The following is a 26816-nucleotide window of genomic DNA, read 5'->3' as shown; positions in this document are numbered from 1 at the left end:
AAGAATTAACCACAGGCTCAGTCTGCCGCCCGGAAGCAGAATAGGGCCTAAAGCAATCCTGCGCTTTTGCGGCCAGCTCCCAAGAGAGCGAGTTGAAAAATGGAGCTCAGGGGCACTGCAATTCACAAACCTGCAGACTTATAAATGATAACTCTCGTCTACAAATATATTGAGGGAAGGCAACAAAGAGGATTTGAAAGCAAGGCAGAATTGCAGGAAACAGATTTCAGGAGGCAGATTCGAATCGCCTTTAAAGCACAGGAAAAGCGGCAAAACCTCGACAATGATGCCCTTGGCCAAACAGGGCGTATGCGTTTTTTCCTGAATATATTCAGGAAAAAACGCATACGCCCTGTTTGGCCAACCAAGCAACCTGGAAAGGCAAATCAGCGCTACAAAGAAGTCTCGCTTCCCATCGGTCAAAAGGGCCATGCTGAATAAAGTGTCAAAACCAGAAATGCAGGACAGGCCACGGAGAAACGGGAGCCTTGCTACGCTGATGGGCGGGATGTAAATTGCCAACAGCCACTCTGGAGAAGTGTACGGTGTGTCCTGAAACATTTACAAAACTCAGCTTAGAGAGCATAGGGCACTTCCACTCATGGGCGTATAAATTGGGAAAACTAAAAATCAGCAAGACACAAGCACCCCAAAGTTTAGGGCTGCTCTGTTGACAAGAACCTCCACTTCGTTACACCTTAAATATCCCAGGAAAGAGAAAAATGGATAAAGAAGTTGTGGTCCTTATGTACAATGGAATATCACTCAGCCATGAAATCAACGTCATAAGGCTAGTAGCAGCATGATGAGTGGATTTAGGTACGACGATTCTAAGTGCAATAAGTCACACAGAAAAAGACACTTATCATAAGATATCACTTATAGAGGGAATGTAAAAACCGCTGCCCTTGAACTGAATTACAAAACATAACAGAGTCACACGGTTAGAAAACACACTATGGCTGCCAAACGGGAAACGTGAGGTGGGGTGATGCATAAAACAAGGGTTTCAAATTAGCTCAGATACCGTTCCATAAACCCAATACGTAATAGACAAGACCTACTCCTTGCTCAGGGAACTGGACTCAACACCCCCTATTCACCGCCCAAGAGTATATCTGACTAGTAAGAATCTTAAAACCTATGTATTGATATCTCTCTGTAAGTGAGTCAAGTGGGTGTAAAGCTGCATAAACACAGCAGTGAAAAGCAGCTAAACCCCATTATAAAACTCAATTAATTTTAAAAACCCGTGAAACAAAGACTGTGAAAGGGAGAGAAATTCTTACAAAATTCGTTCAGGCGCTGTGATGCCACCTGGATTGACCATATCTAGACCCGCAGCTGATTGAGACATAAGGGTGGACACTCTTGGGGCTGAGGGGTTTGGTGAGGTTCGGTGAGCAAACGCAGACGCTTTAAAGTAATACTGCGTGGTACCCATCCCATGGGTCCCAAATCTCCAGGTTCAAGGGCATCTTCCTACATCGAAAACATGCATGAGAAACCCAGAAGATGGTCCACCGAGTGATCGGGAAAGGTTTCTAAAACGCACCTCATTTCTCGTCTCCTTGTGCTCGGGTTCGCCATACCAGCCGCTTTACTAGCAATCTCCCTCCTTGGAGAATCAGCACCTTTAACCTCCTGTTCCATACAGGTGGCAATTTGAACTGAGGATGAACGGGAAGACGGGGAACCAATGAGAGACTAGCTCTAGGTGTTGGGACAGGCACAGGTCACTCTATTTTCCCATCAGGAAGAAGAATTAACCACAGGCTCAGTCTGCCGCCCGGAAGCAGAATAGGGCCTAAAGCAATCCTGCGCTTTTGCGGCCAGCTCCCAAGAGAGCGAGTTGAAAAATGGAGCTCAGGGGCACTGCAATTCACAAACCTGCAGACTTATAAATGATAACTCTCGTCTACAAATATATTGAGGGAAGGCAACAAAGAGGATTTGAAAGCAAGGCAGAATTGCAGGAAACAGATTTCAGGAGGCAGATTCGAATCGCCTTTAAAGCACAGGAAAAGCGGCAAAACCTCGACAATGATGCCCTTGGCCAAACAGGGCGTATGCGTTTTTTCCTGAATATATTCAGGAAAAAACGCATACGCCCTGTTTGGCCAACCAAGCAACCTGGAAAGGCAAATCAGCGCTACAAAGAAGTCTCGCTTCCCATCGGTCAAAAGGGCCATGCTGAATAAAGTGTCAAAACCAGAAATGCAGGACAGGCCACGGAGAAACGGGAGCCTTGCTACGCTGATGGGCGGGATGTAAATTGCCAACAGCCACTCTGGAGAAGTGTACGGTGTGTCCTGAAACATTTACAAAACTCAGCTTAGAGAGCATAGGGCACTTCCACTCATGGGCGTATAAATTGGGAAAACTAAAAATCAGCAAGACACAAGCACCCCAAAGTTTAGGGCTGCTCTGTTGACAAGAACCTCCACTTCGTTACACCTTAAATATCCCAGGAAAGAGAAAAATGGATAAAGAAGTTGTGGTCCTTATGTACAATGGAATATCACTCAGCCATGAAATCAACGTCATAAGGCTAGTAGCAGCATGATGAGTGGATTTAGGTACGACGATTCTAAGTGCAATAAGTCACACAGAAAAAGACACTTATCATAAGATATCACTTATAGAGGGAATGTAAAAACCGCTGCCCTTGAACTGAATTACAAAACATAACAGAGTCACACGGTTAGAAAACACACTATGGCTGCCAAACGGGAAACGTGAGGTGGGGTGATGCATAAAACAAGGGTTTCAAATTAGCTCAGATACCGTTCCATAAACCCAATACGTAATAGACAAGACCTACTCCTTGCTCAGGGAACTGGACTCAACACCCCCTATTCACCGCCCAAGAGTATATCTGACTAGTAAGAATCTTAAAACCTATGTATTGATATCTCTCTGTAAGTGAGTCAAGTGGGTGTAAAGCTGCATAAACACAGCAGTGAAAAGCAGCTAAACCCCATTATAAAACTCAATTAATTTTAAAAACCCGTGAAACAAAGACTGTGAAAGGGAGAGAAATTCTTACAAAATTCGTTCAGGCGCTGTGATGCCACCTGGATTGACCATATCTAGACCCGCAGCTGATTGAGACATAAGGGTGGACACTCTTGGGGCTGAGGGGTTTGGTGAGGTTCGGTGAGCAAACGCAGACGCTTTAAAGTAATACTGCGTGGTACCCATCCCATGGGTCCCAAATCTCCAGGTTCAAGGGCATCTTCCTACATCGAAAACATGCATGAGAAACCCAGAAGATGGTCCACCGAGTGATCGGGAAAGGTTTCTAAAACGCACCTCATTTCTCGTCTCCTTGTGCTCGGGTTCGCCATACCAGCCGCTTTACTAGCAATCTCCCTCCTTGGAGAATCAGCACCTTTAACCTCCTGTTCCATACAGGTGGCAATTTGAACTGAGGATGAACGGGAAGACGGGGAACCAATGAGAGACTAGCTCTAGGTGTTGGGACAGGCACAGGTCACTCTATTTTCCCATCAGGAAGAAGAATTAACCACAGGCTCAGTCTGCCGCCCGGAAGCAGAATAGGGCCTAAAGCAATCCTGCGCTTTTGCGGCCAGCTCCCAAGAGAGCGAGTTGAAAAATGGAGCTCAGGGGCACTGCAATTCACAAACCTGCAGACTTATAAATGATAACTCTCGTCTACAAATATATTGAGGGAAGGCAACAAAGAGGATTTGAAAGCAAGGCAGAATTGCAGGAAACAGATTTCAGGAGGCAGATTCGAATCGCCTTTAAAGCACAGGAAAAGCAGCAAAACCTCGACAATGATGCCCTTGGCCAAACAGGGCGTATGCGTTTTTTCCTGAATATATTCAGGAAAAAACGCATACGCCCTGTTTGGCCAACCAAGCAACCTGGAAAGGCAAATCAGCGCTACAAAGAAGTCTCGCTTCCCATCGGTCAAAAGGGCCATGCTGAATAAAGTGTCAAAACCAGAAATGCAGGACAGGCCACGGAGAAACGGGAGCCTTGCTACGCTGATGGGCGGGATGTAAATTGCCAACAGCCACTCTGGAGAAGTGTACGGTGTGTCCTGAAACATTTACAAAACTCAGCTTAGAGAGCATAGGGCACTTCCACTCATGGGCGTATAAATTGGGAAAACTAAAAATCAGCAAGACACAAGCACCCCAAAGTTTAGGGCTGCTCTGTTGACAAGAACCTCCACTTCGTTACACCTTAAATATCCCAGGAAAGAGAAAAATGGATAAAGAAGTTGTGGTCCTTATGTACAATGGAATATCACTCAGCCATGAAATCAACGTCATAAGGCTAGTAGCAGCATGATGAGTGGATTTAGGTACGACGATTCTAAGTGCAATAAGTCACACAGAAAAAGACACTTATCATAAGATATCACTTATAGAGGGAATGTAAAAACCGCTGCCCTTGAACTGAATTACAAAACAGAACAGAGTCACACGGTTAGAAAACACACTATGGCTGCCAAACGGGAAACGTGAGGTGGGGTGATGCATAAAACAAGGGTTTCAAATTAGCTCAGATACCGTTCCATAAACCCAATACGTAATAGACAAGACCTACTCCTTGCTCAGGGAACTGGACTCAACACCCCCTATTCACCGCCCAAGAGTATATCTGACTAGTAAGAATCTTAAAACCTATGTATTGATATCTCTCTGTAAGTGAGTCAAGTGGGTGTAAAGCTGCATAAACACAGCAGTGAAAAGCAGCTAAACCCCATTATAAAACTCAATTAATTTTAAAAACCCGTGAAACAAAGACTGTGAAAGGGAGAGAAATTCTTACAAAATTCGTTCAGGGGCTGTGATGCCACCTGGATTGACCATATCTAGACCCGCAGCTGATTGAGACATAAGGGTGGACACTCTTGGGGCTGAGGGGTTTGGTGAGGTTCGGTGAGCAAACGCAGACGCTTTAAAGTAATACTGCGTGGTACCCATCCCATGGGTCCCAAATCTCCAGGTTCAAGGGCATCTTCCTACATCGAAAACATGCATGAGAAACCCAGAAGATGGTCCACCGAGTGATCGGGAAAGGTTTCTAAAACGCACCTCATTTCTCGTCTCCTTGTGCTCGGGTTCGCCATACCAGCCGCTTTACTAGCAATCTCCCTCCTTGGAGAATCAGCACCTTTAACCTCCTGTTCCATACAGGTGGCAATTTGAACTGAGGATGAACGGGAAGACGGGGAACCAATGAGAGACTAGCTCTAGGTGTTGGGACAGGCACAGGTCACTCTATTTTCCCATCAGGAAGAAGAATTAACCACAGGCTCAGTCTGCCGCCCGGAAGCAGAATAGGGCCTAAAGCAATCCTGCGCTTTTGCGGCCAGCTCCCAAGAGAGCGAGTTGAAAAATGGAGCTCAGGGGCACTGCAATTCACAAACCTGCAGACTTATAAATGATAACTCTCGTCTACAAATATATTGAGGGAAGGCAACAAAGAGGATTTGAAAGCAAGGCAGAATTGCAGGAAACAGATTTCAGGAGGCAGATTCGAATCGCCTTTAAAGCACAGGAAAAGCGGCAAAACCTCGACAATGATGCCCTTGGCCAAACAGGGCGTATGCGTTTTTTCCTGAATATATTCAGGAAAAAACGCATACGCCCTGTTTGGCCAACCAAGCAACCTGGAAAGGCAAATCAGCGCTACAAAGAAGTCTCGCTTCCCATCGGTCAAAAGGGCCATGCTGAATAAAGTGTCAAAACCAGAAATGCAGGACAGGCCACGGAGAAACGGGAGCCTTGCTACGCTGATGGGCGGGATGTAAATTGCCAACAGCCACTCTGGAGAAGTGTACGGTGTGTCCTGAAACATTTACAAAACTCAGCTTAGAGAGCATAGGGCACTTCCACTCATGGGCGTATAAATTGGGAAAACTAAAAATCAGCAAGACACAAGCACCCCAAAGTTTAGGGCTGCTCTGTTGACAAGAACCTCCACTTCGTTACACCTTAAATATCCCAGGAAAGAGAAAAATGGATAAAGAAGTTGTGGTCCTTATGTACAATGGAATATCACTCAGCCATGAAATCAACGTCATAAGGCTAGTAGCAGCATGATGAGTGGATTTAGGTACGACGATTCTAAGTGCAATAAGTCACACAGAAAAAGACACTTATCATAAGATATCACTTATAGAGGGAATGTAAAAACCGCTGCCCTTGAACTGAATTACAAAACAGAACAGAGTCACACGGTTAGAAAACACACTATGGCTGCCAAACGGGAAACGTGAGGTGGGGTGATGCATAAAACAAGGGTTTCAAATTAGCTCAGATACCGTTCCATAAACCCAATACGTAATAGACAAGACCTACTCCTTGCTCAGGGAACTGGACTCAACACCCCCTATTCACCGCCCAAGAGTATATCTGACTAGTAAGAATCTTAAAACCTATGTATTGATATCTCTCTGTAAGTGAGTCAAGTGGGTGTAAAGCTGCATAAACACAGCAGTGAAAAGCAGCTAAACCCCATTATAAAACTCAATTAATTTTAAAAACCCGTGAAACAAAGACAGTGAAAGGGAGAGAAATTCTTACAAAATTCGTTCAGGCGCTGTGATGCCACCTGGATTGACCATATCTAGACCCGCAGCTGATTGAGACATAAGGGTGGACACTCTTGGGGCTGAGGGGTTTGGTGAGGTTCGGTGAGCAAACGCAGACGCTTTAAAGTAATACTGCGTGGTACCCATCCCATGGGTCCCAAATCTCCAGGTTCAAGGGCATCTTCCTACATCGAAAACATGCATGAGAAACCCAGAAGATGGTCCACCGAGTGATCGGGAAAGGTTTCTAAAACGCACCTCATTTCTCGTCTCCTTGTGCTCGGGTTCGCCATTCCAGCCGCTTTACTAGCAATCTCCCTCCTTGGAGAATCAGCACCTTTAACCTCCTGTTCCATACAGGTGGCAATTTGAACTGAGGATGAACGGGAAGACGGGGAACCAATGAGAGACTAGCTCTAGGTGTTGGGACAGGCACAGGTCACTCTATTTTCCCATCAGGAAGAAGAATTAACCACAGGCTCAGTCTGCCGCCCGGAAGCAGAATAGGGCCTAAAGCAATCCTGCGCTTTTGCGGCCAGCTCCCAAGAGAGCGAGTTGAAAAATGGAGCTCAGGGGCACTGCAATTCACAAACCTGCAGACTTATAAATGATAACTCTCGTCTACAAATATATTGAGGGAAGGCAACAAAGAGGATTTGAAAGCAAGGCAGAATTGCAGGAAACAGATTTCAGGAGGCAGATTCGAATCGCCTTTAAAGCACAGGAAAAGCGGCAAAACCTCGACAATGATGCCCTTGGCCAAAAAGGGCGTATGCGTTTTTTCCTGAATATATTCAGGAAAAAACGCATACGCCCTGTTTGGCCAACCAAGCAACCTGGAAAGGCAAATCAGCGCTACAAAGAAGTCTCGCTTCCCATCGGTCAAAAGGGCCATGCTGAATAAAGTGTCAAAACCAGAAATGCAGGACAGGCCACGGAGAAACGGGAGCCTTGCTACGCTGATGGGCGGGATGTAAATTGCCAACAGCCACTCTGGAGAAGTGTACGGTGTGTCCTGAAACATTTACAAAACTCAGCTTAGAGAGCATAGGGCACTTCCACTCATGGGCGTATAAATTGGGAAAACTAAAAATCAGCAAGACACAAGCACCCCAAAGTTTAGGGCTGCTCTGTTGACAAGAACCTCCACTTCGTTACACCTTAAATATCCCAGGAAAGAGAAAAATGGATAAAGAAGTTGTGGTCCTTATGTACAATGGAATATCACTCAGCCATGAAATCAACGTCATAAGGCTAGTAGCAGCATGATGAGTGGATTTAGGTACGACGATTCTAAGTGCAATAAGTCACACAGAAAAAGACACTTATCATAAGATATCACTTATAGAGGGAATGTAAAAACCGCTGCCCTTGAACTGAATTACAAAACATAACAGAGTCACACGGTTAGAAAACACACTATGGCTGCCAAACGGGAAAGGTGAGGTGGGGTGATGCATAAAACAAGGGTTTCAAATTAGCTCAGATACCGTTCCATAAACCCAATACGTAATAGACAAGACCTACTCCTTGCTCAGGGAACTGGACTCAACACCCCCTATTCACCGCCCAAGAGTATATCTGACTAGTAAGAATCTTAAAACCTATGTATTGATATCTCTCTGTAAGTGAGTCAAGTGGGTGTAAAGCTGCATAAACACAGCAGTGAAAAGCAGCTAAACCCCATTATAAAACTCAATTAATTTTAAAAACCCGTGAAACAAAGACAGTGAAAGAGAGAGAAATTCTTACAAAATTCGTTCAGGGGCTGTGATGCCACCTGGATTGACCATATCTAGACCTGCAGGTGATTGAGACATAAGGGTGGACACTCTTGGGGCTGAGAGGTTTGGTGAGGTTGGGTGAGCAAACGCAGACTCTTTAAAGTAATACTGCGTGGTACCCATCCCATGGGTCCCAAATCTCCAGGTTCAAGGGCATCTTCCTACATCGAAAACATGCATGAGAAACCCAGATGATGGTCCACCGAGTGATCGGGAAAGGTTTCTAAAAGGCACCTCATTTCTCATCTCCTTGTGCTCGGGTTCGCCATTCCAGCCGCTTTACTAGCAAACTCCCTCCTTGGAGAATCAGCACCTTTAACCTCCTGTTCCATACAGGTTGCAATTTGTCCTGAGGGTGAACGGGAAGAGGGGGAACCAATGAGAGACTAGCTCTAGGTGTTGGGACAGGCACAGGTCACTCTATTTTCCCAGCAGGAAGAAGAATTAACCACAGGCTCAGTCTGCCGCCCGGAAGAAGAATAGGGCCTAAAGCAATCCTGCGCTTTTGCGGCCAGCTCCCAAGAGAGCGAGTTGAAAAATGGAGCTCAGGGGCACTGCAATTCACAAACCTGCAGACTTATAAATGATAACTCTCGTCTACAAATATATTGAGGGAAGGCAACAAACAGGATTTGCAAGCAAGGCAGAATTGCAGGAAACAGATTTCAGGAGGCAGATTCGAATCGCCTTTAAAGCACAGGAAAAGCGGCAAAACCTCGACAATGATGCCCTTGTCCAAAAAGGGCGTATGCGTTTTTTTCCTGAATATATTCAGGAAAAAACGCATACGCCCTTTTTGGCCAACCAAGCAACCTGGAAAGGCAAATCAGCGCTACAAAGAAGTCTCGCTTCCCATCGGTCAAAAGGGCCATGCTGAATAAAGTGTCAAAACCAGAAATGCAGGACAGGCCACGGAGAAACGGGAGCCTTGCTACGCTGATGGGCGGGATGTAAATTGCCAACAGCCACTCTGGAGAAGTGTACGGTGTGTCCTGAAACATTTACAAAACTCAGCTTAGAGAGCATAGGGCACTTCCACTCATGGGCGTATAAATTGGGAAAACTAAAAATCAGCAAGACACAAGCACCCCAAAGTTTAGGGCTGCTCTGTTGACAAGAACCTCCACTTCGTTACACCTTAAATATCCCAGGAAAGAGAAAAATGGATAAAGAAGTTGTGGTCCTTATGTACAATGGAATATCACTCAGCCATGAAATCAACGTCATAAGGCTAGTAGCAGCATGATGAGTGGATTTAGGTACGACGATTCTAAGTCAAATAAGTCACACAGAAAAAGACACTTATCATAAGATATCACCTATAGAGGGAATGTAAAAACCGCTGCCCTTGAACTGAATTACAAAACAGAACAGAGTCACACGGTTAGAAAACACACTATGGCTGCCTAACGGCAAAGGTGAGGTGGGGTGATGCATAAAACAAGGGTTTCAAATTAGCTCAGATACCGTTCCATAAACCCAATATGTAATAGACAAGACCTACTCCTTGCTCAGGGAACTGGACTCAACACCCCCTATTCACCGCCCAAAAGTATATCTGACTAGTAAGAATCTTAAAACCTATGTATTGATATCTCTCTGTAAGTGAGTCAAGTGGGTGTAAAGCTGCATAAACACAGCAGTGAAAAGCAGCTAAACCCCATTATAAAACTCAATTAATTTTAAAAACCCGTTAAACAAAGACAGTGAAAGGGAGAGAAATTCTTACAAAATTCGTTCAGGCGCTGTGATGCCACCTGGATTGACCATATCTAGACCCGCAGCTGATTGAGACATAAGGGTGGACACTCTTGGGGCTGAGGGGTTTGGTGAGGTTCGGTGAGCAAACGCAGACGCTTTAAAGTAATACTGCGTGGTACCCATCCCATGGGTCCCAAATCTCCAGGTTCAAGGGCATCTTCCTACATCGAAAACATGCATGAGAAACCCAGAAGATGGTCCACCGAGTGATCGGGAAAGGTTTCTAAAACGCACCTCATTTCTCGTCTCCTTGTGCTCGGGTTCGCCATTCCAGCCGCATTACTAGCAATCTCCCTCCTTGGAGAATCAGCACCTTTAACCTCCTGTTCCATACAGGTGGCAATTTGAACTGAGGGTGAACGGGAATACGGGGAACCAATGAGAGACTAGCTCTAGGTGTTGGGACAGGCACAGGTCACTCTATTTTCCCATCAGGAAGAAGAATTAACCACAGGCTCAGTCTGCCGCCCGGAAGCAGAATAGGGCCTAAAGCAATCATGCGCATTTGCGGCCAGCTCCCAAGAGAGCGAGTTGAAAAATGGAGCTCAGGGGCACTGCAATTCACAAACCTGCAGACTTATAAATGATAACTCTCGTCTACAAATATATTGAGGGAAGGCAACAAAGAGGATTTGAAAGCAAGGCAGAATTGCAGGAAACAGATTTCAGGAGGCAGATTCGAATCGCCTTTAAAGCACAGGAAAAGCGGCAAAACCTCGACAATGATGCCCTTGGCCAAAAAGGGCGTATGCGTTTTTTCCTGAATATATTCAGGAAAAAACGCATACGCCCTGTTTGGCCAACCAAGCAACCTGGAAAGGCAAATCAGCGCTACAAAGAAGTCTCGCTTCCCATCGGTCAAAAGGGCCATGCTGAATAAAGTGTCAAAACCAGAAATGCAGGACAGGCCACGGAGAAACGGGAGCCTTGCTACGCTGATGGGCGGGATGTAAATTGCCAACAGCCACTCTGGAGAAGTGTACGGTGTGTCCTGAAATATTTACAAAACTCAGCTTAGAGAGCATAGGGCACTTCCATTCATGGGCGTATAAATTGGGAAAACTAAAAATCAGCAAGACACAAGCACCCCAAAGTTTAGGGCTGCTCTGTTGACAAGAACCTCCACTTCGTTACACCTTAAATATCCCAGGAAAGAGAAAAATGGATAAAGAAGTTGTGGTCCTTATGTACAATGGAATATCACTCAGCCATGAAATCAACGTCATAAGGCTAGTAGCAGCATGATGAGTGGATTTAGGTACGACGATTCTAAGTGCAATAAGTCACACAGAAAAAGACACTTATCATAAGATATCACTTATAGAGGGAATGTAAAAACCGCTGCCCTTGAACTGAATTACAAAACAGAACAGAGTCACACGGTTAGAAAACACACTATGGCTGCCAAACGGAAAACGTGAGGTGGGGTGATGCATAAAACAAGGGTTTCAAATTAGCTCAGATACCGTTCCATAAACCCAATACGTAATAGACAAGACCTACTCCTTGCTCAGGGAACTGGACTCAACACCCCCTATTCACCGCCCAAGAGTATATCTGACTAGTAAGAATCTTAAAACCTATGTATTGATATCTCTCTGTAAGTGAGTCAAGTGGGTGTAAAGCTGCATAAACACAGCAGTGAAAAGCAGCTAAACCCCATTATAAAACTCAATTAATTTTAAAAACCCGTGAAACAAAGACAGTGAAAGGGAGAGAAATTCTTACAAAATTCGTTCAGGCGCTGTGATGCCACCTGGATTGACCATATCTAGACCCGCAGCTGATTGAGACATAAGGGTGGACACTCTTGGGGCTGAGGGGTTTGGTGAGGTTCGGTGAGCAAACGCAGACGCTTTAAAGTAATACTGCGTGGTACCCATCCCATGGGTCCCAAATCTCCAGGTTCAAGGGCATCTTCCTACATCGAAAACATGCATGAGAAACCCAGAAGATGGTCCACCGAGTGATCGGGAAAGGTTTCTAAAACGCACCTCATTTCTCGTCTCCTTCTGCTCGGGTTCGCCATTCCAGCCTCTTTACTAGCAATCTCCCTCCTTGGAGAATCAGCACCTTTAACCTCCTGTTCCATACAGGTGGCAATTTGAACTGAGGGTGAACGGGAAAACGGGGAACCAATGAGAGACTAGCTCTAGGTGTTGGGACAGGCACAGGTCACTCTATTTTCCCATCAGGAAGAAGAATTAAGCACAGGCTCAGTCTGCCGCCCGGAAGCAGAATAGGGCCTAAAGCAATCCTGCGCTTTTGCGGCCAGCTCCCAAGAGAGCGAGTTGAAAAATGGAGCTCAGGGGCACTGCAATTCACAAACCTGCAGACTTATAAATGATAACTCTCGTCTACAAATATATTGAGGGAAGGCAACAAAGAGGATTTGAAAGCAAGGCAGAATTGCAGGAAACAGATTTCAGGAGGCAGATTCGAATCGCCTTTAAAGCACAGGAAAAGCGGCAAAACCTCGACAATGATGCCCTTGGCCAAAAAGGGCGTATGCGTTTTTTCCTGAATATATTCAGGAAAAAACGCATACGCCCTTTTTGGCCAACCAAGCAACCTGGAAAGGCAAATCAGCGCTACAAAGAAGTCTCGCTTCCCATCGGTCAAAAGGGCCATGCTGAATAAAGTGTCAAAACCAGAAATGCAGGACAGGCCACGGAGAAACGGGAGCCTTGCTACGCTGATGGGCGGGATGTAAATTGCCAACAGCCACTCTGGAGAAGTGTACGGTGTGTCCTGAAACATTTACAAATCTCAGCTTAGAGAGCATAGGGCACTTCCACTCATGGGCGTATAAATTGGGAAAACTAAAAATCAGCAAGACACAAGCACCCCAAAGTTTAGGGCTGCTCTGTTGACAAGAACCTCCACTTCGTTACACCTTAAATATCCCAGGAAAGAGAAAAATGGATAAAGAAGTTGTGGTCCTTATGTACAATGGAATATCACTCAGCCATGAAATCAACGTCATAAGGCTAGTAGCAGCATGATGAGTGGATTTAGGTACGACGATTCTAAGTCAAATAAGTCACACAGAAAAAGACACTTATCATAAGATATCACCTATAGAGGGAATGTAAAAACCGCTGCCCTTGAACTGAATTACAAAACAGAACAGAGTCACACGGTTAGAAAACACACTATGGCTGCCTAACGGCAAAGGTGAGGTGGGGTGATGCATAAAACAAGGGTTTCAAATTAGCTCAGATACCGTTCCATAAACCCAATATGTAATAGACAAGACCTACTCCTTGCTCAGGGAACTGGACTCAACACCCCCTATTCACCGCCCAAGAATATATCTGACTAGTAAGAATCTTAAAACTTATGTATTGATATCTCTCTGTAAGTGAGTCAAGTGGGTGTAAAGCTGCATAAACACAGCAGTGAAAAGCAGCTAAACCCCATTATAAAACTCAAATAATTTTAAAAACCCGTGAAACAAAGACAGTGAAAGAGAGAGAAATTCTTACAAAATTCGTTCAGGGGCTGTGATGCCACCTGGATTGACCATATCTAGACCCGCAGCTGATTGAGACATAAGGGTGGACACTCTTGGGGCTGAGAGGTTTGGTGAGGTTGGGTGAGCAAACGCAGACGCTTTAAAGTAATACTGCGTGGTACCCATCCCATGGGTCCCAAATCTCCAGGTTCAAGGGCATCTTCCTACATCGAAAACATGCATGAGAAACCCAGAAGATGGTCCACCGAGTGATCGGGAAAGGTTTCTAAAAGGCACCTCATTTCTCATCTCCTTGTGCTCGGGTTCGCCATTCCAGCCGCTTTACTAGCAAACTCCCTCCTTGGAGAATCAGCACCTTTAACCTCCTGTTCCATACAGGTTGCAATTTGTCCTGAGGGTGAACGGGAAGAGGGGGAACCAATGAGAGACTAGCTCTAGGTGTTGGGACAGGCACAGGTCACTCTATTTTCCCAGCAGGAAGAAGAATTAACCACAGGCTCAGTCTGCCGCCCGGAAGAAGAATAGGGCCTAAAGCAATCCTGCGCTTTTGCGGCCAGCTCCCAAGAGAGCGAGTTGAAAAATGGAGCTCAGGGGCACTGCAATTCACAAACCTGCAGACTTATAAATGATAACTCTCGTCTACAAATATATTGAGGGAAGGCAACAAAGAGGATTTGAAAGCAAGGCAGAATTGCAGGAAACAGATTTCAGGAGGCAGATTCGAATCGCCTTTAAAGCACAGGAAAAGCGGCAAAACCTCGACAATGATGCCCTTGGCCAAAAAGGGCGTATGCCTTTTTTTCCTGAATATATTCAGGAAAAAACGCATACGCCCTTTTTGGCCAACCAAGCAACCTGGAAAGGCAAATCAGCGCTACAAAGAAGTCTCGCTTCCCATCGGTCAAAAGGGCCATGCTGAATAAAGTGTCAAAACCAGAAATGCAGGACAGGCCACGGAGAAACGGGAGCCTTGCTACGCTGATGGGCGGGATGTAAATTGCCAACAGCCACTCTGGAGAAGTGTACGGTGTGTCCTGAAACATTTACAAAACTCAGCTTAGAGAGCATAGGGCACTTCCACTCATGGGCGTATAAATTGGGAAAACTAAAAATCAGCAAGACACAAGCACCCCAAAGTTTAGGGCTGCTCTGTTGACAAGAACCTCCACTTCGTTACACCTTAAATATCCCAGGAAAGAGAAAAATGGATAAAGAAGTTGTGGTCCTTATGTACAATGGAATATTACTCAGCCATGAAATCAACGTCATAAGGCTAGTAGTAGCATGATGAGTGGATTTAGGTACGACGATTCTAAGTGAAATAAGTCACACAGAAAAAGACACTTATCATAAGATATCACCTATAGAGGGAATGTAAAAACCGCTGCCCTTGAACTGAATTACAAAACAGAACAGAGTCACACGGTTAGAAAACACACTATGGCTGCCTAACGGCAAAGGTGAGGTGGGGTGATGCATAAAACAAGGGTTTCAAATTAGCTCAGATACCGTTCCATAAACCCAATATGTAATAGACAAGACCTACTCCTTGCTCAGGGAACTGGACTCAACACCCCCTATTCACCGCCCAAAAGTATATCTGACTAGTAAGAATCTTAAAACCTATGTATTGATATCTCTCTGTAAGTGAGTCAAGTGGGTGTAAAGCTGCATAAACACAGCAGTGAAAAGCAGCTAAACCCCATTATAAAACTCAATTAATTTTAAAAACCCGTGAAACAAAGACAGTGAAAGGGAGAGAAATTCTTACAAAATTCGTTCAGGCGCTGTGATGCCACCTGGATTGACCATATCTAGACCCGCAGCTGATTGAGACATAAGGGTGGACACTCTTGGGGCTGAGGGGTTTGGTGAGGTTCGGTGAGCAAACGCAGACGCTTTAAAGTAATACTGCGTGGTACCCATCCCATGGGTCCCAAATCTCCAGGTTCAAGGGCATCTTCCTACATCGAAAACATGCATGAGAAACCCAGAAGATGGTCCACCGAGTGATCGGGAAAGGTTTCTAAAACGCACCTCATTTCTCGTCTCCTTGTGCTCGGGTTCGCCATTCCAGCCGCTTTACTAGCAATCTCCCTCCTTGGAGAATCAGCACCTTTAACCTCCTGTTCCATACAGGTGGCAATTTGAACTGAGGGTGAACGGGAAGACGGGGAACCAATGAGAGACTAGCTCTAGGTGTTGGGACAGGCACAGGTCACTCTATTTTCCCATCAGGAAGAAGAATTAACCACAGGCTCAGTCTGCCGCCCGGAAGCAGAATAGGGCCTAAAGCAATCCTGCGCTTTTGCGGCCAGCTCCCAAGAGAGCGAGTTGAAAAATGGAGCTCAGGGGCACTGCAATTCACAAACCTGCAGACTTATAAATGATAACTCTCGTCTACAAATATATTGAGGGAAGGCAACAAAGAGGATTTGAAAGCAAGGCAGAATTGCAGGAAACAGATTTCAGGAGGCAGATTCGAATCGCCTTTAAAGCACAGGAAAAGCGGCAAAACCTCGACAATGATGCCCTTGGCCAAAAAGGGCGTATGCGTTTTTTCCTGAATATATTCAGGAAAAAACGCATACGCCCTGTTTGGCCAACCAAGCAACCTGGAAAGGCAAATCAGCGCTACAAAGAAGTCTCGCTTCCCATCGGTCAAAAGGGCCATGCTGAATAAAGTGTCAAAACCAGAAATGCAGGACAGGCCACGGAGAAACGGGAGCCTTGCTACGCTGATGGGCGGGATGTAAATTGCCAACAGCCACTCTGGAGAAGTGTACGGTGTGTCCTGAAATATTTACAAAACTCAGCTTAGAGAGCATAGGGCACTTCCATTCATGGGCGTATAAATTGGGAAAACTAAAAATCAGCAAGACACAAGCACCCCAAAGTTTAGGGCTGCTCTGTTGACAAGAACCTCCACTTCGTTACACCTTAAATATCCCAGGAAAGAGAAAAATGGATAAAGAAGTTGTGGTCCTTATGTACAATGGAATATCACTCAGCCATGAAATCAACGTCATAAGGCTAGTAGCAGCATGATGAGTGGATTTAGGTACGACAATTCTAAGTGCAATAAGTCACACAGAAAAAGACACTTATCATAAGATATCACTTATAGAGGGAATGTAAAAACCGCTGCCCTTGAACTGAATTACAAAACAGAACAGAGTCACACGGTTAGAAAACACACTATGGCTGCCAAACGGAAAACGTGAGGTGGGGTGATGCATAAAACAAGGGTTTCAAATTAGCTCAGATACCGTTCCATAAACCCAATACGTAATAGACAAGACCTACTCCTTGCTCAGGGAACTGGACTCAACACCCCCTATTCACCGCCCAAGAGTATATCTGACTAGTAAGAATCTTAAAACCTATGTATTGATATCTCTCTGTAAGTGAGTCAAGTGGGTGTAAAGCTGCATAAACACAGCAGTGAAAAGCAGCTAAACCCCATTATAAAACTCAATTAATTTTAAAAACCCGTGAAACAAAGACAGTGAAAGGGAGAGAAATTCTTACAAAATTCGTTCAGGCGCTGTGATGCCACCTGGATTGACCATATCTAGACCCGCAGCTGATTGAGACATAAGGGTGGACACTCTTGGGGCTGAGGGGTTTGGTGAGGTTCGGTGAGCAAACGCAGACGCTTTAAAGTAATACTGCGTGGTACCCATCCCATGGGTCCCAAATCTCCAGGTTCAAGGGCATCTTCCTACATCGAAAACATGCATGAGAAACCCAGAAGATGGTCCACCGAGTGATCGGGAAAGGTTTCTAAAAGGCACCTCATTTCTCATCTCCTTGTGCTCGGGTTCGCCATTCCAGCCGCTTTACTAGCAATCTCCCTCCTTGGAGAATCAGCACCTTTAACCTCCTGTTCCATACAGGTTGCAATTTGTCCTGAGGGTGAACGGGAAGAGGGGGAACCAATGAGAGACTAGCTCTAGGTGTTGGGACAGGCACAGGTCACTCTATTTTCCCATCAGGAAGAAGAATTAACCACAGGCTCAGTCTGCCGCCCGGAAGCAGAATAGGGCCTAAAGCAATCCTGCGCTTTTGCGGCCAGCTCCCAAGAGAGCGAGTTGAAAAATGGAGCTCAGGGGCACTGCAATTCACAAACCTGCAGACTTATAAATGATAACTCTCGTCTACAAATATATTGAGGGAAGGCAACAAAGAGGATTTGAAAGCAAGGCAGAATTGCAGGAAACAGATTTCAGGAGGCAGATTCGAATCGCCTTTAAAGCACAGGAAAAGCGGCAAAACCTCGACAATGATGCCCTTGGCCAAAAAGGGCGTATGCGTTTTTTCCTGAATATATTCAGGAAAAAACGCATACGCCCTTTTTGGCCAACCAAGCAACCTGGAAAGGCAAATCAGCGCTACAAAGAAGTCTCGCTTCCCATCGGTCAAAAGGGCCATGCTGAATAAAGTGTCAAAACCAGAAATGCAGGACAGGCCACGGAGAAACGGGAGCCTTGCTACGCTGATGGGCGGGATGTAAATTGCCAACAGCCACTCTGGAGAAGTGTACGGTGTGTCCTGAAACATTTACAAAACTCAGCTTAGAGAGCATAGGGCACTTCCACTCATGGGCGTATAAATTGGGAAAACTAAAAATCAGCAAGACACAAGCACCCCAAAGTTTAGGGCTGCTCTGTTGACAAGAACCTCCACTTCGTTACACCTTAAATATCCCAGGAAAGAGAAAAATGGATAAAGAAGTTGTGGTCCTTATGTACAATGGAATATCACTCAGCCATGAAATCAACGTCATAAGGCTAGTAGCAGCATGATGAGTGGATTTATGTACGACGATTCTAAGTCAAATAAGTCACACAGAAAAAGACACTAATCATAAGATATCACCTATAGAGGGAATGTAAAAACCGCTGCCCTTGAACTGAATTACAAAACAGAACAGAGTCACACGGTTAGAAAACACACTATGGCTGCCTAACAGCAAAGGTGAGGTGGGGTGATGCATAAAACAAGGGTTTCAAATTAGCTCAGATACCGTTCCATAAACCCAATATGTAATAGACAAGACCTACTCCTTGCTCAGGGAACTGGACTCAACACCCCCTATTCACCGCCCAAAAGTATATCTGACTAGTAAAAATCTTAAAACCTATGTATTGATATCTCTCTGTAAGTGAGTCAAGTGGGTGTAAAGCTGCATAAACACAGCAGTGAAAAGCAGCTAAACCCCATTATAAAACTCAATTAATTTTAAAAACCCGTGAAACAAAGACAGTGAAAGGGAGAGAAATTCTTACAAAATTCGTTCAGGCGCTGTGATGCCACCTGGATTGACCATATCTAGACCCGCAGCTGATTGAGACATAAGGGTGGACACTCTTGGGGCTGAGGGGTTTGGTGAGGTTCGGTGAGCAAACGCAGACGCTTTAAAGTAATACTGCGTGGTACCCATCCCATGGGTCCCAAATCTCCAGGTTCAAGGGCATCTTCCTACATCGAAAATATGCATGAGAAACCCAGAAGATGGTCCACCGAGTGATCGGGAAAGGTTTCTAAAACGCACCTCATTTCTCGTCTCCTTGTGCTCGGGTTCGCCATTCCAGCCGCTTTACTAGCAATCTCCCTCCTTGGAGAATCAGCACCTTTAACCTCCTGTTCCATACAGGTGGCAATTTGAACTGAGGGTGAACGGGAAGAGGGGGAACCAATGAGAGACTAGCTCTAGGTGTTGGGACAGGCACAGGTCACTCTATTTTCCCATCAGGAAGAAGAATTAACCACAGGCTCAGTCTGCCGCCCGGAAGCAGAATAGGGCCTAAAGCAATCCTGCGCTTTTGCGGCCAGCTCCCAAGAGAGCGAGTTGAAAAATGGAGCTCAGGGGCACTGCAATTCACAAACCTGCAGACTTATAAATGATAACTCTCGTCTACAAATATATTGAGGGAAGGCAACAAAGAGGATTTGAAAGCAAGGCAGAATTGCAGGAAACAGATTTCAGGAGGCAGATTCGAATCGCCTTTAAAGCACAGGAAAAGCGGCAAAACCTCGACAATGATGCCCTTGGCCAAACAGGGCGTATGCGTTTTTTCCTGAATATATTCAGGAAAAAACGCATACGCCCTGTTTGGCCAACCAAGCAACCTGGAAAGGCAAATCAGCGCTACAAAGAAGTCTCGCTTCCCATCGGTCAAAAGGGCCATGCTGAATAAAGTGTCAAAACCAGAAATGCAGGACAGGCCACGGAGAAACGGGAGCCTTGCTACGCTGATGGGCGGGATGTAAATTGCCAACAGCCACTCTGGAGAAGTGTACGGTGTGTCCTGAAACATTTACAAAACTCAGCTTAGAGAGCATAGGGCACTTCCACTCATGGGCGTATAAATTGGGAAAACTAAAAATCAGCAAGACACAAGCACCCCAAAGTTTAGGGCTGCTCTGTTGACAAGAACCTCCACTTCGTTACACCTTAAATATCCCAGGAAAGAGAAAAATGGATAAAGAAGTTGTGGTCCTTATGTACAATGGAATATCACTCAGCCATGAAATCAACGTCATAAGGCTAGTAGCAGCATGATGAGTGGATTTAGGTACGACGATTCTAAGTGCAATAAGTCACACAGAAAAAGACACTTATCATAAGATATCACTTATAGAGGGAATGTAAAAACCGCTGCCCTTGAACTGAATTACAAAACAGAACAGAGTCACACGGTTAGAAAACACACTATGGCTGCCAAACGGGAAACGTGAGGTGGGGTGATGCATAAAACAAGGGTTTCAAATTAGCTCAGATACCGTTCCATAAACCCAATACGTAATAGACAAGACCTACTCCTTGCTCAGGGAACTGGACTCAACACCCCCTATTCACCGCCCAAGAGTATATCTGACTAGTAAGAATCTTAAAACCTATGTATTGATATCTCTCTGTAAGTGAGTCAAGTGGGTGTAAAGCTGCATAAACACAGCAGTGAAAAGCAGCTAAACCCCATTATAAAACTCAATTAATTTTAAAAACCCGTGAAACAAAGACTGTAAAAGGGAGAGAAATTCTTACAAAATTCGTTCAGGCGCTGTGATGCCACCTGGATTGACCATATCTAGACCCGCAGCTGATTGAGACATAAGGGTGGACACTCTTGGGGCTGAGGGGTTTGGTGAGGTTCGGTGAGCAAACACAGACGCTTTAAAGTAATACTGCCTGGTACCCATCCCATGGGTCCCAAATCTCCAGGTTCAAGGGCATCTTCCTACATCGAAAACATGCATGAGAAACCCAGAAGATGGTCCACCGAGTGATCGGGAAAGGTTTCTAAAACGCACCTCATTTCTCGTCTCCTTGTGCTCGGGTTCGCCATACCAGCCTCTTTACTAGCAATCTCCCTCCTTGGAGAATCAGCACCTTTAACCTCCTGTTCCATACAGGTGGCAATTTGAACTGAGGATGAACGGGAAGATGGGGAACCAATGAGAGACTAGCTCTAGGTGTTGGGACAGGCACAGGTCACTCTATTTTCCCATCAGGAAGAAGAATTAACCACAGGCTCAGTCTGCCGCCCGGAAGCAGAATAGGGCCTAAAGCAATCCTGCGCTTTTGCGGCCAGCTCCCAAGAGAGCGAGTTGAAAAATGGAGCTCAGGGGCACTGCAATTCACAAACCTGCAGACTTATAAATGATAACTCTCGTCTACAAATATATTGAGGGAAGGCAACAAAGAGGATTTGAAAGCAAGGCAGAATTGCAGGAAACAGATTTCAGGAGGCAGATTCGAATCGCCTTTAAAGCACAGGAAAAGCGGCAAAACCTCGACAATGATGCCCTTGGCCAAACAGGGCGTATGCGTTTTTTCCTGAATATATTCAGGAAAAAACGCATACGCCCTGTTTGGCCAACCAAGCAACCTGGAAAGGCAAATCAGCGCTACAAAGAAGTCTCGCTTCCCATCGGTCAAAAGGGCCATGCTGAATAAAGTGTCAAAACCAGAAATGCAGGACAGGCCACGGAGAAACGGGAGCCTTGCTACGCTGATGGGCGGGATGTAAATTGCCAACAGCCACTCTGGAGAAGTGTACGGTGTGTCCTGAAACATTTACAAAACTCAGCTTAGAGAGCATAGGGCACTTCCACTCATGGGCGTATAAATTGGGAAAACTAAAAATCAGCAAGACACAAGCACCCCAAAGTTTAGGGCTGCTCTGTTGACAAGAACCTCCACTTCGTTACACCTTAAATATCCCAGGAAAGAGAAAAATGGATAAAGAAGTTGTGGTCCTTATGTACAATGGAATATCACTCAGCCATGAAATCAACGTCATAAGGCTAGTAGCAGCATGATGAGTGGATTTAGGTACGACGATTCTAAGTGCAATAAGTCACACAGAAAAAGACACTTATCATAAGATATCACTTATAGAGGGAATGTAAAAACCGCTGCCCTTGAACTGAATTACAAAACATAACAGAGTCACACGGTTAGAAAACACACTATGGCTGCCAAACGGGAAACGTGAGGTGGGGTGATGCATAAAACAAGGGTTTCAAATTAGCTCAGATACCGTTCCATAAACCCAATACGTAATAGACAAGACCTACTCCTTGCTCAGGGAACTGGACTCAACACCCCCTATTCACCGCCCAAGAGTATATCTGACTAGTAAGAATCTTAAAACCTATGTATTGATATCTCTCTGTAAGTGAGTCAAGTGGGTGTAAAGCTGCATAAACACAGCAGTGAAAAGCAGCTAAACCCCATTATAAAACTCAATTAATTTTAAAAACCCGTGAAACAAAGACTGTGAAAGGGAGAGAAATTCTTACAAAATTCGTTCAGGCGCTGTGATGCCACCTGGATTGACCATATCTAGACCCGCAGCTGATTGAGACATAAGGGTGGACACTCTTGGGGCTGAGGGGTTTGGTGAGGTTCGGTGAGCAAACGCAGACGCTTTAAAGTAATACTGCGTGGTACCCATCCCATGGGTCCCAAATCTCCAGGTTCAAGGGCATCTTCCTACATCGAAAACATGCATGAGAAACCCAGAAGATGGTCCACCGAGTGATCGGGAAAGGTTTCTAAAACGCACCTCATTTCTCGTCTCCTTGTGCTCGGGTTCGCCATACCAGCCGCTTTACTAGCAATCTCCCTCCTTGGAGAATCAGCACCTTTAACCTCCTGTTCCATACAGGTGGCAATTTGAACTGAGGATGAACGGGAAGACGGGGAACCAATGAGAGACTAGCTCTAGGTGTTGGGACAGGCACAGATCACTCTATTTTCCCATCAGGAAGAAGAATTAACCACAGGCTCAGTCTGCCGCCCGGAAGCAGAATAGGGCCTAAAGCAATCCTGCGCTTTTGCGGCCAGCTCCCAAGAGAGCGAGTTGAAAAATGGAGCTCAGGGGCACTGCAATTCACAAACCTGCAGACTTATAAATGATAACTCTCGTCTACAAATATATTGAGGGAAGGCAACAAAGAGGATTTGAAAGCAAGGCAGAATTGCAGGAAACAGATTTCAGGAGGCAGATTCGAATCGCCTTTAAAGCACAGGAAAAGCAGCAAAACCTCGACAATGATGCCCTTGGCCAAACAGGGCGTATGCGTTTTTTCCTGAATATATTCAGGAAAAAACGCATACGCCCTGTTTGGCCAACCAAGCAACCTGGAAAGGCAAATCAGCGCTACAAAGAAGTCTCGCTTCCCATCGGTCAAAAGGGCCATGCTGAATAAAGTGTCAAAACCAGAAATGCAGGACAGGCCACGGAGAAACGGGAGCCTTGCTACGCTGATGGGCGGGATGTAAATTGCCAACAGCCACTCTGGAGAAGTGTACGGTGTGTCCTGAAACATTTACAAAACTCAGCTTAGAGAGCATAGGGCACTTCCACTCATGGGCGTATAAATTGGGAAAACTAAAAATCAGCAAGACACAAGCACCCCAAAGTTTAGGGCTGCTCTGTTGACAAGAACCTCCACTTCGTTACACCTTAAATATCCCAGGAAAGAGAAAAATGGATAAAGAAGTTGTGGTCCTTATGTACAATGGAATATCACTCAGCCATGAAATCAACGTCATAAGGCTAGTAGCAGCATGATGAGTGGATTTAGGTACGACGATTCTAAGTGCAATAAGTCACACAGAAAAAGACACTTATCATAAGATATCACTTATAGAGGGAATGTAAAAACCGCTGCCCTTGAACTGAATTACAAAACAGAACAGAGTCACACGGTTAGAAAACACACTATGGCTGCCAAACGGGAAACGTGAGGTGGGGTGATGCATAAAACAAGGGTTTCAAATTAGCTCAGATACCGTTCCATAAACCCAATACGTAATAGACAAGACCTACTCCTTGCTCAGGGAACTGGACTCAACACCCCCTATTCACCGCCCAAGAGTATATCTGACTAGTAAGAATCTTAAAACCTATGTATTGATATCTCTCTGTAAGTGAGTCAAGTGGGTGTAAAGCTGCATAAACACAGCAGTGAAAAGCAGCTAAACCCCATTATAAAACTCAATTAATTTTAAAAACCCGTGAAACAAAGACTGTGAAAGGGAGAGAAATTCTTACAAAATTCGTTCAGGGGCTGTGATGCCACCTGGATTGACCATATCTAGACCCGCAGCTGATTGAGACATAAGGGTGGACACTCTTGGGGCTGAGGGGTTTGGTGAGGTTCGGTGAGCAAACGCAGACGCTTTAAAGTAATACTGCGTGGTACCCATCCCATGGGTCCCAAATCTCCAGGTTCAAGGGCATCTTCCTACATCGAAAACATGCATGAGAAACCCAGAAGATGGTCCACCGAGTGATCGGGAAAGGTTTCTAAAACGCACCTCATTTCTCGTCTCCTTGTGCTCGGGTTCGCCATACCAGCCGCTTTACTAGCAATCTCCCTCCTTGGAGAATCAGCACCTTTAACCTCCTGTTCCATACAGGTGGCAATTTGAACTGAGGATGAACGGGAAGACGGGGAACCAATGAGAGACTAGCTCTAGGTGTTGGGACAGGCACAGGTCACTCTATTTTCCCATCAGGAAGAAGAATTAACCACAGGCTCAGTCTGCCGCCCGGAAGCAGAATAGGGCCTAAAGCAATCCTGCGCTTTTGCGGCCAGCTCCCAAGAGAGCGAGTTGAAAAATGGAGCTCAGGGGCACTGCAATTCACAAACCTGCAGACTTATAAATGATAACTCTCGTCTACAAATATATTGAGGGAAGGCAACAAAGAGGATTTGAAAGCAAGGCAGAATTGCAGGAAACAGATTTCAGGAGGCAGATTCGAATCGCCTTTAAAGCACAGGAAAAGCGGCAAAACCTCGACAATGATGCCCTTGGCCAAACAGGGCGTATGCGTTTTTTCCTGAATATATTCAGGAAAAAACGCATACGCCCTGTTTGGCCAACCAAGCAACCTGGAAAGGCAAATCAGCGCTACAAAGAAGTCTCGCTTCCCATCGGTCAAAAGGGCCATGCTGAATAAAGTGTCAAAACCAGAAATGCAGGACAGGCCACGGAGAAACGGGAGCCTTGCTACGCTGATGGGCGGGATGTAAATTGCCAACAGCCACTCTGGAGAAGTGTACGGTGTGTCCTGAAACATTTACAAAACTCAGCTTAGAGAGCATAGGGCACTTCCACTCATGGGCGTATGAATTGGGAAAACTAAAAATCAGCAAGACACAAGCACCCCAAAGTTTAGGGCTGCTCTGTTGACAAGAACCTCCACTTCGTTACACCTTAAATATCCCAGGAAAGAGAAAAATGGATAAAGAAGTTGTGGTCCTTATGTACAATGGAATATCACTCAGCCATGAAATCAACGTCATAAGGCTAGTAGCAGCATGATGAGTGGATTTAGGTACGACGATTCTAAGTGCAATAAGTCACACAGAAAAAGACACTTATCATAAGATATCACTTATAGAGGGAATGTAAAAACCGCTGCCCTTGAACTGAATTACAAAACAGAACAGAGTCACACGGTTAGAAAACACACTATGGCTGCCAAACGGGAAACGTGAGGTGGGGTGATGCATAAAACAAGGGTTTCTAATTAGCTCAGATACCGTTCCATAAACCCAATACGTAATAGACAAGACCTACTCCTTGCTCAGGGAACTGGACTCAACACCCCCTATTCACCGCCCAAGAGTATATCTGACTAGTAAGAATCTTAAAACCTATGTATTGATATCTCTCTGTAAGTGAGTCAAGTGGGTGTAAAGCTGCATAAACACAGCAGTGAAAAGCAGCTAAACCCCATTATAAAACTCAATTAATTTTAAAAACCCGTGAAACAAAGACAGTGAAAGGGAGAGAAATTCTTACAAAATTCGTTCAGGCGCTGTGATGCCACCTGGATTGACCATATCTAGACCCGCAGCTGATTGAGACATAAGGGTGGACACTCTTGGGGCTGAGGGGTTTGGTGAGGTTCGGTGAGCAAACGCAGACGCTTTAAAGTAATACTGCGTGGTACCCATCCCATGGGTCCCAAATCTCCAGGTTCAAGGGCATCTTCCTACATCGAAAACATGCATGAGAAACCCAGAAGATGGTCCACCGAGTGATCGGGAAAGGTTTCTAAAACGCACCTCATTTCTCGTCTCCTTGTGCTCGGGTTCGCCATTCCAGCCGCTTTACTAGCAATCTCCCTCCTTGGAGAATCAGCACCTTTAACCTCCTGTTCCATACAGGTGGCAATTTGAACTGAGGATGAACGGGAAGACGGGGAACCAATGAGAGACTAGCTCTAGGTGTTGGGACAGGCACAGGTCACTCTATTTTCCCATCAGGAAGAAGAATTAACCACAGGCTCAGTCTGCCGCCCGGAAGCAGAATAGGGCCTAAAGCAATCCTGCGCTTTTGCGGCCAGCTCCCAAGAGAGCGAGTTGAAAAATGGAGCTCAGGGGCACTGCAATTCACAAACCTGCAGACTTATAAATGATAACTCTCGTCTACAAATATATTGAGGGAAGGCAACAAAGAGGATTTGAAAGCAAGGCAGAATTGCAGGAAACAGATTTCAGGAGGCAGATTCGAATCGCCTTTAAAGCACAGGAAAAGCGGCAAAACCTCGACAATGATGCCCTTGGCCAAAAAGGGCGTATGCGTTTTTTCCTGAATATATTCAGGAAAAAACGCATACGCCCTGTTTGGCCAACCAAGCAACCTGGAAAGGCAAATCAGCGCTACAAAGAAGTCTCGCTTCCC

This window comes from Eschrichtius robustus, chromosome 7, assembly GCF_028021215.1.
Source record: "Eschrichtius robustus isolate mEscRob2 chromosome 7, mEscRob2.pri, whole genome shotgun sequence".
NCBI lineage: Eukaryota > Metazoa > Chordata > Mammalia > Artiodactyla > Eschrichtiidae > Eschrichtius > Eschrichtius robustus.
This window is presented reverse-complemented; position numbering follows the sequence as displayed.